This window comes from Acomys russatus, chromosome 10 (assembly GCF_903995435.1).
Source record: "Acomys russatus chromosome 10, mAcoRus1.1, whole genome shotgun sequence".
NCBI classification, from domain to species: domain Eukaryota; kingdom Metazoa; phylum Chordata; class Mammalia; order Rodentia; family Muridae; genus Acomys; species Acomys russatus.
In genome coordinates, this window is record NC_067146.1 from 46,887,667 (window position 1) to 46,893,679 (window position 6,013).

Sequence of the window (6,013 nt, forward strand, 5' to 3'; positions counted from 1 at the left end):
TGTGACGTTCCTCCTGATAGCTGACTCTGACTCGGACCTGGCGTAGCATTACTCATAACAGGACCCCAAAGGCAACCTGCATTCTAATAGGTGACAGACTGGAGGGGTGTTCAAGTGGCAGTGACTTCAGTTGCTCTCTTTCTTGCTCAATGACAGGAAGAGCATTCTATGTAAAGTTTCAACCATATATTTCTAAATATAACACAATACGACTGTTTCTGTAATATAAAAAACATGTTTTTGTGTATAAAATACCTACCATTTACACTAAAAAACACTCAACTTTTTTTTTTAATTGAATAAGACAGTTGGGAATAACACAGTGAGCTTACTGGGAATTTCAGAACACCTCAGGCATTCCAGGCGTCTTCATCTTTGAACGTGGATTACGCTCTGTAAGTAAAACCAAGAAGTTCCATAAATGATAGTTATTTGCTCCCTGCTTGCTGTGCATCATTTTCTGGGTAGTGAGTAACTGAGAGCAAAATAACAATAGCAAGGGTTGGACTTAAAAAATGCTGAGGCTTTGAGTAATATCACAGGCAAGATCATTGGCCCATCTACCCAGGGCCAGTTTGTCTGTTTGTTTGTTTATATTTTATTTATTTATTATTTATAGCAATTAAATCACAAAGAACACTTCACACAGAGTATAAATTCAATCTTAGCTTAACCTGTTGATTGCTTTTCTAGTGTTTATAAACCTAAAGGTTTCAAGGAGTCACTGCTGCAAACCCCTGCAAAGGTGGCGGGGGAAGAGTGGGGGGGGCAGAAATGGGAGGCAAGGGGTGGGGTGGGCTTTGTTGTGCAATGAGTGGAGTGACTTTCAGCTGTGAGAGAAGACTCCTCGTAAGACCTCACCATGTGGTTTTTATTTCTGCCTTAAAATCTTACTCTAAAGAAGCCATGGAAATCATCTGGACCTCTGCAGTGTCACTCTGATTTTGAAATTGCAGTAGTATTTATGCTTTCTTACTCTCTAGTGATTTTTTTTCTGATTGGTATGTCTTCCTCTTCCACTTGGCCAGCATCAATCATTAATAAAGTTCACATGGTCCTTGATCAATATATCAGGCTCGATGTATTTTGAGCTAATAAACTGATAATCATTTTCAAAATCATTTTAGAGAAGCCAAAATTTTAAATTACAAATATCCTTCATTGTATTTTCTTGTGTGTTGTTGGAGAGTTCATGGTGAACTGTCTCAAATCCTTGGCTCAGCCACATAACAGGGAAGGAACAGCTTGTGGCCTTCTAGGGAAATTGGCATAATCTCCTTGGCCCATCTGAGAACAATGAGTAATTGTCACCAGAGTACTGAAGTGTTCACCTTGCTAACTTCTGTTCCAGAAAAACATTTTTGAGAAACACCTGTGAGTAGTTCTCAGCTGCCTTGGCTTGAATGTAGCATCAGAAAGATATATCATGGCTAATTTATGACTAACAATATCAGTAAATTCTCACTGGAATTTTCTGTAGGTTTATTTCCCAACTTAGCACAGAATAACTGGTGTCATTCAAAGTCATACTTCCTAAAGAACATTTTCTTAAAGGAGAATTGTGAAAAGTGTTTCATATTAACTTTCTCTGCTTAACTTTTTTCAAATCTACCATGTATGTAAGTATCCTTTTTCTAAATATCAGGTTGAGGTAACGGTTTTGTTGTGACTCTATCTCCCTTATTCCTTTCTTGGTGAGAGAAGGTCATAATTTTGAAATGGTACCTCACACTATAGCTCACAATGGCCCAGGATTCATTATGTAAACCAGGTTTGCCTCAGACACATAGAAAATCTCCTGTCTCAGTGTTATGAGTATTGTGATTAAGAGGCAATGTGTACCATAGAACTGACTTTAAAGACTTTTTCTCTGACAAATGTTAAAAGAGAAGTTAGGTAGTTTTACTACACACGAGGTAGCATATAAGGAAGGACCTATGTTGATTGGGTAGAGTTAGTCAATTTACAAAACGCACGTGTTGTAAGGATCACACTGACTAAGCATTTTCAACTTCTGCTTACATTTGAACATTACAATAAGGTGTTTGTAATCCATTGGATATAGAAAAAATTACTTCCCATTTGGTCACTACTAAGAATAGAGATAAAAGGAAATCCATACTGTTAAAATAGATTTCTACTAAGTCCTCTTTAGTATTTTCCCAAAGCTTAAAATTATCAATGTCCTTCATATCCCATGTAATCCTCCCTCCCATTATTGTCTTCACTGATGACAAACAACCTCATCAACAGTCAATGTAACACTTCACAGACAGAAGGAACATCTTTCAATTAGGTGGTCATTATTCTTTGACTTAGTAGCAAGCTATATTAAGATTCTGTACATAGGAACATGCTTGTTTCTGTGATAAGTTAGCTGCCAAAATTTGTGCACCTGTATTATTACTTAGTGAGTGTATATCTATATATGAATATTTTGTGTTTGTGTACACAGGAATGAAATGAACTAAAGAATAAAAGTAAATAAGCAGTAATGTGCAATCAACTAGGAAAGCATCTGAGAACAAGCGCCAGTAAGTGCCTTGACCTGTGGAGGGAAAGAAGCATGACAGGTGCAGACAGCTCAAAGCACTAAGGAGAAGATGGGTGACAGAGAACTAGAAAGAGTAGGAAGAAATGGCACAGGAATCTGTAAGTCAAATTCCTACCCTTACAACAAGAAGAATCCTTTGAAGTATTTTAGACCTTTGAAGTACTCTGAGAAATGTACAATGAAATCGCGGTTGCATCAATAAAGTCTATAAGCGCAATGCTGGAAGAAACAAAGAGGTAAAGGCCAGAAGAGCAGCTGTTGCTAGATGGAAGGGTGATTTGGCAAAAGTGTATCCAAGACCTAAAGAGAGCATTTTTAGAGTTTTTAAGTCTGATTTTTGAAGGTGAAGTAGGTTTTTAATTGTGGGTTGGTATGAAGAAAATAATGAGATTAATTTAACACATCTTATGTGGAATTGTAGAAGTCTCTTTTAGAGGTAACTATGAGCATACACTGAACTATGGAGGCTGGCATGGGTCATGTGTTGAAACACTATTTTATGGATGAAAATGAGAACAAAAGAGCAAGCAAGTAAGTAAAATTACATCAGATGAGAATGCCCGTGAACAGTGATGTTGAAACAGGAAGGACACTGATCCTTGATGTTTTCCGTTTCAACTGTAGACTGAACTATAGCCACATGGAAAGTATTTGCATAATAATTGAATTTATATTGAAAACATGCAGACATTTTCTTGTGATTATCTCTAAGTAATTCAGAAGTTTATATTTTGTTTATGTTAGGTTAAGTATTCTAAGTAATCTAAAGATAATTTGAAGTATATGAGGGGATATGTGCAGCCTACAGGCAAATATATTAACACAAGTTCTTGTGGACTCCTTAGCCATCAAGTAAAAAAAATCCCTCGATGAATACTGAAAAGGACTGAGAAACAGTTCAATTTTGTTCTCATAGAAACCTTTCACAAGGTAAAACAATTTAAAGGGTACCTTTAAATATAGCCCTAACAAGATAATTCTTGCAGACCAAGACCCATAGAGAAGTCAAGAAACCAAGAATGATTTAAAGATCGTTACACATATCTGTCTATGTGTATGGAGCATCTAATCTAATGGAAACTTAAGTCTCCCTGGACCAAGAGCAAATAATATCCACAGGACATAAGGTCCCTCTTCCAGCAGAACAAAACAACAGGCTGGTAGCCAATTATGGAAGCAGCCAAGCAGATGTCCCACTGGTTTTTAAATCAAACACAGAGCCTGGGTTTGTTACAATTATTGCTTTTGTGCTGTAGCCACATTCTGTTTATAAAACTGTTTTGATATTTTCAGATAATTTATCAGTAATAATAATAATAATAATAATAATAATAATAATAATAATAAATAATAATCAAACACTTCTGAGGCATTTGCTTTGTGAGCAATAATAGAAAGCATGATCCTCTTTTATTTTAGAGAAACACAGGGACTTGATTAGGACAGATGTGAGAGCTGTAGGAATTCTCCAGAACTGAGATGTCCAGCCGGTTGGGTGTGCTTCATGTGCTGTTCTTCTGCTTCCTGTCACTTTCAGATTCTTTAGCTGTCCTTTGTCAGTTCCCTGTTGGGCTATTTTGCTCTGTAATCACTCTAAATGTAGAAATCTATTAATGTCTAGGCTTACACTTTCATTTTTCTTCTTTCATATTCACTCTCTCATCCCTCTCCCAGCTGCTGCTTGTGTTTCTGAATTGATCCAACATTTATTTCTTGACTCACCAAGTCTATTCCAAAAGTAAAAATTGTTGATGAAAAATTTTTTTACCTGGTACTAGGTATATTATTTAATCTCTTTTGAAAATATAAACATGTGCCATTTAAAAAATTAAGAAAAAATCTAGGTTGTTTCCAGATTCTGGCTATTATGAACATAGGTGAGCAAATGGCTTTATTTTACGGTGGAACATCTTTTGGATATTGAGGTAGAACTAGTCTTAATTTCTTGGGAAAGCACCAGATTGATTTTCAAAATGTTTGTACTGCTTCGCACTCCCACCATCAATGGAGGAGTGTTTCCTTTTCTCCACACCCTTGCCAGCATGTGTTGTCACTTGAGGTTTTTATCTTAGCCAATCTGAAAGGTGTAAGATGGAGTCATTTTCATTTTTATTTCCTGGATGACTGGGAACACTGAGAATTTCTTTAAGTAGTTCTCTGCCAGTCTATATTCCTTTGTTGAGAATTCTGTTTAGTTCTGTACCCCATTTTTAATTGCATTATTTGGTTTGTTGATGTTTAATTTTTTGAGTTCTTAATAGATTTGAGATATTAGGCCTCTGACAAATGTAAGGTAAGTGAAGATCTCCAAGTCTCTAGGCTATTGTTTTGTTCTGCTGACAGTGTCCTTTGACTTAAAGATTCTTTTCAGTTTCATGAAGTCCAATTTATTAATTGTTGATCTTTCAACCAAAGAAAGGATAAAGAAACTGTGGTATACTTACACAATGGAATACTACCCAACTATTAAAAACAAGGAAAAATTGAAATTTACAGGCAAATTAATAGAACTAGAGACAAACACCTCGAGTGAGGTAACCCAGACCCAGAAAGACACACATGGTATATACTCACTTATAGGTGAATATTAAGCATATACTACAGGAAAACCATACTACAATCCACAGACCTAAAGAAACTAAATGGCGGGGCTGGAGAGATGGCTCAGTGGTTAAGAGCATCACCTGCTCTTCCAAAGATCCTGAGTTCAATTCCCAGCAACCACATGGTGGTTTACAACCATCTGTAATGTAATGTGATACCCTCTTCTGGCAGGCCGAACACTGTATACATAATAATAAATAAATCTTTAAAAAAAAAAAAAAAAAGAAACTAAATGACAAATCGGACCCTGAAAAGAATGTTTAATTCCCCTTCAGAAGGGCAAATAGAATAGATGTCAGACGAGGTTGAGGAGAAGGAACAGGAAAGGAGCCTACCATAGAGGTCCTATGAAAGACTCCACTCAGCAGGGGATCCAAACATATGTTGAGACTCACAGCCAAACTTTGGGGTATAGCCCAAAGAGTCTTATGGAAGAATTGGGGAATAGAAGGACCTGGAGGGATCAGGAGCTCCACAAGGAGACCAACAGAGCCAACAAATCTGGGCAGGGGAGGAGGGGTGCTGCAGAGACTGATGCACCAGCCAAGGACTCTGCATGCTGAGGACCTAAACCCTCTGCTCAGATGTAGGAGATAGGCTGCACAGTCTCCTTGTGGGTCTCCTAATATAGGGAGTAGGGGCTACTTCTGACTGGAACGCTGGTGCCCACTTGTGGATCACTTTTCCATGGTGGGGCTACCTTGCCAGGCTACAGAGGAAGAGGATATATGCAGTTCAGCTGAAATTTCATAGGCTGAGGTCAGATAGCAGGGAAGGAGAGCTTCTACCTTCTAAGGACTAGGGGAGGGAGGAAGAGGATGAGGGCTGAAGGGTGAGACCAATGGGCGATGAGGG